This window comes from Asparagus officinalis, chromosome 9 (assembly GCF_001876935.1).
Source record: "Asparagus officinalis chromosome 9, Aspof.V1, whole genome shotgun sequence".
NCBI classification, from domain to species: Eukaryota; Viridiplantae; Streptophyta; class Magnoliopsida; order Asparagales; family Asparagaceae; genus Asparagus; species Asparagus officinalis.
This window is the reverse complement of record NC_033802.1, coordinates 17216208-17224878: the sequence shown is the minus strand read 5'-3', so window position 1 is coordinate 17224878 and position 8671 is coordinate 17216208.

Sequence of the window (8671 nt, the reverse complement as noted above, 5' to 3'; positions counted from 1 at the left end):
GTTTGTTTAGGGACATGACCCCTATCATTAAATCTCAAAGCCCTAGGGTTATGAACCCTCTTGGGCACATATGGTGCACTAACTTGATCAAAATAATATTTATTCGAATGACCCTTCCGATTGCAATTTGTGCAATAAAATAGATCCATTTGTTTTTGTGAACCATTAGCTCGTGCACGGGAATCATTTGCAAATAAAGATTTTCTTTTAAAATTATTTTGCAAATGAGAAACATTCTTAAACAATGGAACATATTGTAACTTAGAAGCTTTTAACATTACATTTAAAAGCATGTGGTCTACTAGAAGCATTTGGCAAATGAGATTTCTTTTTCAAATCAAAATAATATTCGGCCAAATGACCAAAATGACCACAAAGATCACACTTGAACACACTAGCATGCTTATGATGAGCTTTGTGAGAATGAGCATGTGAATGTGTAAGTGTACAAGATGAAGAAGCTACATGAGATGCACAAGGAGCATTTACATTTTTATGTTTGTGTGCATCATAGCAAAATTTAGCTAGATGGTATTTACGGCCGCAAATAGAGCACTTGTAAACTTTGCTATATATGTGTGCATGATGAGTGGATGATTTCTTAGACTTGACACACATATCCATAAGCCTCTTATGATTATCAAAGCATATTTTTAAAGTTGAATCTAAAGATGAAATGCGATTATTCATGAGATTCAAATCTTTATTTTTAGGCACATATGCATTTTTAGAAGTAGAACATAAATAGTCATTTATAAAGGAAGCAGTATCATTTTGTATGTTCTCTACTTCTAACATGGCATTATTTTTGTCATGAGTCAAGTTAGTAATATCCAATTTCAAATTTTTATTTTCCAAATTTAACATATCATTGTTTTCTTGAAGAGCAATACTTTCTTGAGAAATGATATCAAATTTGGAAGCTAACTTCTCATGATCGCATTTTAAATCTTCATGCTTGCTTTTTAAATCAATAAAATTATTTTGCAATTTGTTAAAGGCAGACATAGATGAATTAAAAGCATTTAGCAAATATTCTAACAAAATGTTGTTCATAGTAAACATGCGATGATCATTTTTATTGCACTTGGATTTCTCCAAAGTGGGCACAATATAAGCATCATCTATAATTTCCCATAAATTAAAGTGTTTAGATTGAACAAAAAGTTTAAATCTAACTCACCATTGGGTATAGGAGAAATTATCTAATCTAGGAGCAATATTGATGGCATAACCTAAACCATGCATATCCATAATATAAAAGGCAAGCAAGATACAAATAAAGCTTAAAATTAGATTAGCACAATAAGCTAACTTGGATCTTTAACTCAAGGCGATTAGACCTTAAATCAAAGAGCACCAAGCTCTGATAACAATTGTTAGACCCAAGAGGGGGGTGATTAGAGTCTTATGCTAATCTAATCCGATTAAATGCCAATCAAAATTAATTAACAAGTTATCCTAGCAAGTATGAAATACAACAAGATATATAAGCTAGGATAAGCAATAAGAACAACAAGATATATATCCTATATGATGAAATATATGCAATGATATATAAACTAGCACAAGATGATATATCCTACCAAAGAGATATACAATATGATATATGCAAGGATATGTAAACTAACACAAGGGTAAACAATATGAACTAGATAAGATAGTGGATGAAATAAATGAGCAATGCACAAATGGCGATATAAGATAAATGCAAAAGCAAATACGCCAAAGACAAACTCAAACAAACAATATGATCACGGAGTTCGGACCTTAAGTCCTACGTCTCCGCTCCCCACTCCCGGGGAGAAATCCACTATCACAACCGGGTTTTTTATGTTCACCCGAATAACGTTTACAACCACACTATGTCGGTTTTCAACGATCACCGATCAACGTCCACTCCTCACACTCGGTTTTCTAGTTCACCGAAAACTTCAAAATAACACACTATTGAAATTTCACTCTACACCCACTAAGTGTTGAACTAGACGTGTCTCCCTCAAGTGCTCGGTTACAACCTCTCCCTAGGTTCGTCAACCGACGCCACTCCTCTTAGGACGATCCCCGACTCTCGCCACACACTTCTCTCGGTGTACAAGTGTATTACAAAGTGTATTTCACAATTAGGCTCAATTACAATAATTGATTGTTCTCAACTATGGATGAGAACGCAATGAAAACTCACACTCAATGTTACAACTCTCACCAACCCAACTATATTATGAATGCAAATACAATAAGCTCAAGTGAGTGTGTGTAACAATGAGATAAAATCAAATCTAAACTCAATATAAAGCTAGCTTTAATAGAAATGATAATCAACAAATAATTATAAATAAAATCTAGAGTAGAGTTTAGAAAACTTCTCAATAGATGACAAGATGGAGAGATGGAGATTGAAGCCTAAACAAGAAGATAATCTCCTCTACTTGTGAAAACCAAAACAGCTTTAAACCAAACCCTTAAACAAGCTTAAAACAAGCTTAAACTCTTTTTAAAACTCTTTAAAACATTCTCTTGTTCTTTTGTAAAAACTGAGGTAAGGGGGTATTTATATGAAACCCCAAAGGTAAGAGAAAGCCAGGAAAAGACCAAAAAACCACTCTGCAACAGCTCTAAAAATAGCCGTTGGAACTGAGTTGACAGTGCGGCGGTCGACCGCTGCGGTCGACCGCGAGCAACGAAAAACAGTAAAAAGAAATCTTGACAATGACGGTCGACCGCGGGGGGGGGGGGGGAGCCAGCAAAAACAGTTCTGAGTTCAGAACTCTTGGCGGTCGACCGCGAACTGACACTACAGAAAAAAACAGGTTTGAAAACAGATTTTTTAACATTTGGAAAATTGTTAAAAATAACAAATAAAGTCCAAAAATTATGAAACTTTAGAAAATGTATATAAACATGTAAATGAACATGTTACAAAAGAATTTTCCAAATTTCATTTCCCATTTGTGAAAAATCATCATTTTGTAAAAATAGTCCAAAACACGAAAATGTAAACATGTGAATTTTAACATTTTGGCTAAACCATGTTTTGAGACTTTGCACAATGATTATATAGACTTAATAAAATATGTATATGCTTATTGTTAAGTCCAAAAACTAAGAAAACAATATTTTCACAAAATTGCATATTCTATGCAATGTTTTCAAAAACACAATAGTAAATATGAAATATGTGATTTCATATTATAAACATGAAAACCCAAAACCATGCATGTATATAAATATATATAAATATATATATGCATAGAAACCAAAACTTATGTATATATATAACTATATATATATACAAAGAAACCAATAAATGTGTGTGTATAGATATTGAGCTTAACATACTTAACACACATAATATAAAACCTAAACTAAGTTACCCAAGCTAGATCTTGATTTTCAATAAGCTCAACTTGGTACACGTTGCGGATGAAGCTAAACTTGGATCTTGAACTTGAATTGTACGATGCTTCACTCCACAATTCCGCCAACCTCCATTTGATATGATCGTTATGGCGCAATCCATCCAACCTCCAACTACGTTGTTTGTCTATAATAAATAAGAAAACGCAAATACTAGACAAACAACATTAGTGATAAATTATTTGTTAAACATCATCAAAACAAGAAGGCCAACAATGGATCCGGAAGCGAGTTTGCAAGATAGAAGATGACGCCATGCAAGATTGAAAATCAGCGTTACAAGAATCAAGATGAAAAAGGGGAAAGATTACTGTAGTAGAATACTGTAGCACAGCGGGCACTGTTCACGTGGGGATCCGACGGTCCAGATTAATTTGTTAGCCGATTGAGGATTTGGAGGCGGATTTTGGTGATCCAGGAGTCGTTCCTAGGGTTTTTCGACGTGCTAAATTCGTTTTTGGCATTGGTTTTATCAAATTCAATCACTACAGGGACTGATTTTAATTTTGATCGTGGTTAGAGGATGATGACTTCTTCGAGTCCGAAGTTTGATATTCTGCTATTTAACGGCAAGACAAATCTGATGGTAGATAAGGAGCATGAGTTGGTTGGTGTGTATACTTGAGGAGGACAGTGCCAGATTAGGTGGAGCTTACAAGCGAGCACGACCGAGTGACACACATGGAGATGAAGATGGTAGCGTTGGACTTGAAGATGGTGAGCGCTCATATGCACGACCGAGTGACACACATGGAGATGAAGATGGTAGCGTTGGACTTGAAGATGGTGAGCGCTCATATTCAGTCCAAGCCAAGTAATGGAGGAGATAGAGGTATCCAGCTCGTAGTGTAAAGTAGGAGAGGTGTACCGATATGATTTGAGATGAGCGATGCAGGTGGAGTACAAGGATAACAAGAGAGGTGGAGGCGTCACGGCGAAGCAGAAGATAGTGAGGATCATGAAAGCATCTAATTGGGAGTGCAGGTGTTCTGATTTGACGTGCGAAAGAAATAGAAGACTCTAGCGGGAGAGACAAACTTTCAAGACGACGATGATATATCTTCAAGGGAGTTTGGGAATCAAATTCAATGTGGAGATTATTGGGATTTCATCTTTGATTCTTTGTGTAACTTCATGAGAATTAGATAGGGTTAGAGTTCTATCATGATTAGGAGTTTGGGTTCTATCATGATTAGGAGTTTGAATCCTGTTCTAATTAGGAAGTTAGGCTAGAGATAGAGTTTTGGTTTTCCTATATATATTCTTCTATTGGTGGAGGAAAAAAGATGAAGAAAAAGTAGAGATGTAGTAGATGAGAGAGAGAAAGAGAGTTTCGTAGTCTTTATCCGTGCAAAAGATTACAAGGAGTGGGCTTTGGAGAGAATATGAGAGTTGATTATGTATGTGAGGTTTATAGATTGAGAGACGAGAGTTGAGTGGTTCCTCTTGTAGTTCTCCCTGATACATAGTGAATTTCTCGTATTGTTGTCCCGTGGACGTAGGTCGAAGTTGGTTGACCGAACCACATAAATCTCGGTGTTCTTTTTTCTTGATTGTGGTTGTTCTATCTTATTGATTGGGGTTGGCTTCCGAGTTGCGCATATCGTGGTAGGCGGAGAGACTGAAATTCCCCAACAAGACTTAGGTCTATTTGGCAAATTGTGTAGATTAGTTTAAATGGATTTAGAATCAATCCATATACCCAACCCGCAGTTTGGCGAATAAAAAAGATAGAGTAAACTAATTTATTTGAGACCAGCAATAACTAAACCAGAAATAAACCACCTTTTCTAAGAATACAAGATAGGAAAACCCAAAAAATATAGGCTAATCTAAATACTAGTCAAAGTTTACAATGAAGTGTAGTTTAGCCTAATTTAAGCCAAATGGAGTTGGTTCTCTATGGATCTAGATTATTCTCAAAGTCGCAAACATCCGTATAGCTTGTTTTATGTCATGCGGCGTTGATTAAAAACTTTTTTTTAGTTTGGCAAAATTGAGCCCAAATTGAACTGATTCTTTATAGTTTAAAAAATCTAGTCTCTAAACTAGATCTTTAGCGGACCAACTCATGCATGATTATGAAAAAACCAATCCGGGCCCTGTTCTATTTTTGAGTTGCCAAACACTTTCCAGTTTAGTTTTGATCCAGTTATACATAGGCTTGATTAGCTAAGCTAATTTCTATACAGAGTACTAGTTTTAAGTTAAACATAATTTGTTTTATTTCTGACTAAACTAGCTGCTATGTGCATGTAGCCTTTCTTTCTGGGGCCAAATTTATTATTGTTCTATTTCACACCAGGGGACAGGTTTTATCATTGGCCCGGTTTGCAAAAATGGGCTAAAGAAAAACAGGTTTAGTCCCAACTTTATCATGTTTCGAAGTAAAGACTAAACGCTTAGACAAAAGTTGTTTCAACTAAGGGGGTGTTTGGTTGCATGTTTTTTGAGAAATGTTTTCTCAAAGGTACTGACGCATGGTATTTCTGTAATTAAACATTTTCTATAGGTTTTCGTAAACTGTGTTTGGTTCAAAAAAGTTTACAGAAATATTTTCTGTAAAGTACAGAAAAGTACCAAATTTTATAGAAATCGATTTCCTTCTAAAATGAGCGAAAATCAACTGGAAATCTGACGCATTCATTATTTAAATAATAAAACCCATTGACACTTTTTTATAAAGTTGGGGGTGTTTGGTTCAACTTCTACAAATTATATAAAATGTTGTTATCATACTCCCTTTAAAAGTACGAGTTCGGAAAAATCTTTTTATGGTCAATATTACCCTTAATTTTTTTAAATATTACATTGTTATCCTAATCTATTCTAATTATTCTATCTTTTTTGAATTAGTAACTAAATGATTTATCATATTCATAATGACTTAACATGTTATTAGATAAAGAAAATATGTTTGATATAATTCAAATCCTTTACTTATTTAAGTTCATAGAGAAATCTAAAAAAACATATGCTAGACAGCACCTAAAAGTTTTTGGATTTTATAAAAAATATTCTCTAAGTTTTTTAAATTGTAAAACGGCCCTTACAAATTCAAAATTTTATTAAAGCATCTTAAAATTTATAAATTTTACTTATTTCAATTTAGTGAGAAATCTAAAAACATATGCTAGCTAGGAACTAAAAGTTTTTTGACGTCGGAGAAAATATCTTGTAAGTTTTAAAAATTACAAAAACACCCATAAAAATATATGCTAGCTAGAAACTAAAAGTTTTTTGACGTCGGAGAAAATATCTTGTAAGTTTTAAAAATTACAAAAACACCCCTAAAAATCAAATTTTATAAAAAAGCACCTTAAAAATTACAAACAACGCCAAATTTTTTATAAAATTTGTTATACACACTCTGAACTTTTTACAAATTACAAAATAAAACCCTCAAAGTTGTAAAATTTACAAAAATCCTGATAATTTCCAACCTAACAGTATATTGAAAATATAGGAAGTATAAATATCCTCTACATAATTTATAGAAAATACCCTTAAAGTTTCAAACATTACAAACAAGCTTTTAAAATTCAAAATTTATAAAAAAAACCCTAAGAGTTTCAAATTCATTAGTAAATTAAAATTATAGGAATTATAAATAGTCTATAAACAATTTACAATCTGTAGAAACGACCTAAAAGTTTAACAAATTGTAAAAAAACCCCTAAATTTTATAATTTACAAAAAACTTTATAACCTATAGACACTAAAATAAATATGCAAAATTACTAATAACCCCTAGAAAATTAAAATTTTGTAAAAAATATCAGACACCTTTTAAAAGTATAGGTTTAGAAAAAACTTTTCATGGTAAATATTACCCATTATTTTTTTGAAAAGATCATAACTAATTGAAAATCTATTAAATTTGAAATTTATAAAAAAAAACCTTAAAGTTTAGTACATTACAAATTAGCCCTCTGAAGTTTGAAAATTTTTAATGAATTTTTGTAATTCCTTGATTTTAATGTAATGTTTAATAGTTTTGTGTATTTGTAAATTATAAAATTTTAGGGTATTTTTTATAATTTTTAAAACTTTTGAGGATGTTTGTTTTGTAGTTTTCTAAATTTTTATTATGTTTTCAGTGTAATGCACAGATACGTCAATTAATGATGATATTGAAGAGTAGGTCGTTCTTAAGATTATTATATCATAGTTAATTACACACATCACTCTTCCTACGCAATATAGTTTATATATGTAATAATTTTTAGATAATCTATATAGTGGTTAAAAAGATTTTGGTTTTAATGTACTATTTTTTATAATTTATATTTAATGTGAACCCACCATATAATTTTGACTGTGGTCATCATATTTTTAATACGTTTAATTGATTAACTATAAACGTATATAGACCATAGATTACTTTACTTTCTCACATGAGCTAATATTTGGTGCTTAATAATGGCAAAAGACCCACGCAAGCAAGAGACCGCAAAACAGGATCTTGCGTTTGTTTTGACAAGAGTTGTAACCCTTTTGTTTTCATTGTGTAAAAGGTCTTATAAAAAGACAATCTTTTTATTTTCATTGTAACGACTAAAGTTGTAATGAATACAGCAATGAATACAACAACTTTTGATGCAAACAAGCTGGCGACCACAGTGGGAGCCAACGGCATCGCTACCGACGCCGTCGTGACGCAACCGGCATTCAAGATCCGGGTGAATGAAGAGATCGAATGCGAGTTCGATTGGCAAAAGTTCGAAGAAGGCCTCTCTTCCTCCTCCAGATCCGCCTCTCCGAACAGGCGCATAAAGGTAAATTCTTCCAGAAATGTTCGCAGGACCGCTTAATAATTTAAATTATTACTTTTAAATTTATTATAAAGAGGATCTCTAATAACATTTATTTATTTACATACAGCATAAAATACAATCTCAATTCCTATTTTTTTGCTGGAGATTTATTCTATAGTTATGCGTATCAAATTAGTAACTAAAATAATAATTATTTGTTCTTAAATTAGGATGATTGTGGTTGGTCACTCACTATAAAAATTTTATGAAGATATATACCTTACTTTTTATAGCTACCTGCACTGTCTATGTATAATTTATAAATTAGTTCTTAATTTGACATATTAAATTACTTTTTCTTTGTAAAAATTTTTTCTTTGGCTTTTAGACTGTGTAATCACTATATCACCATTCTAGCGTAGAAATAGCCTCACTCTAAATGGCTTCAAGCCAATGTTTGAGTTGAACTGAAGTATATACTATTGCTACTATGTGTA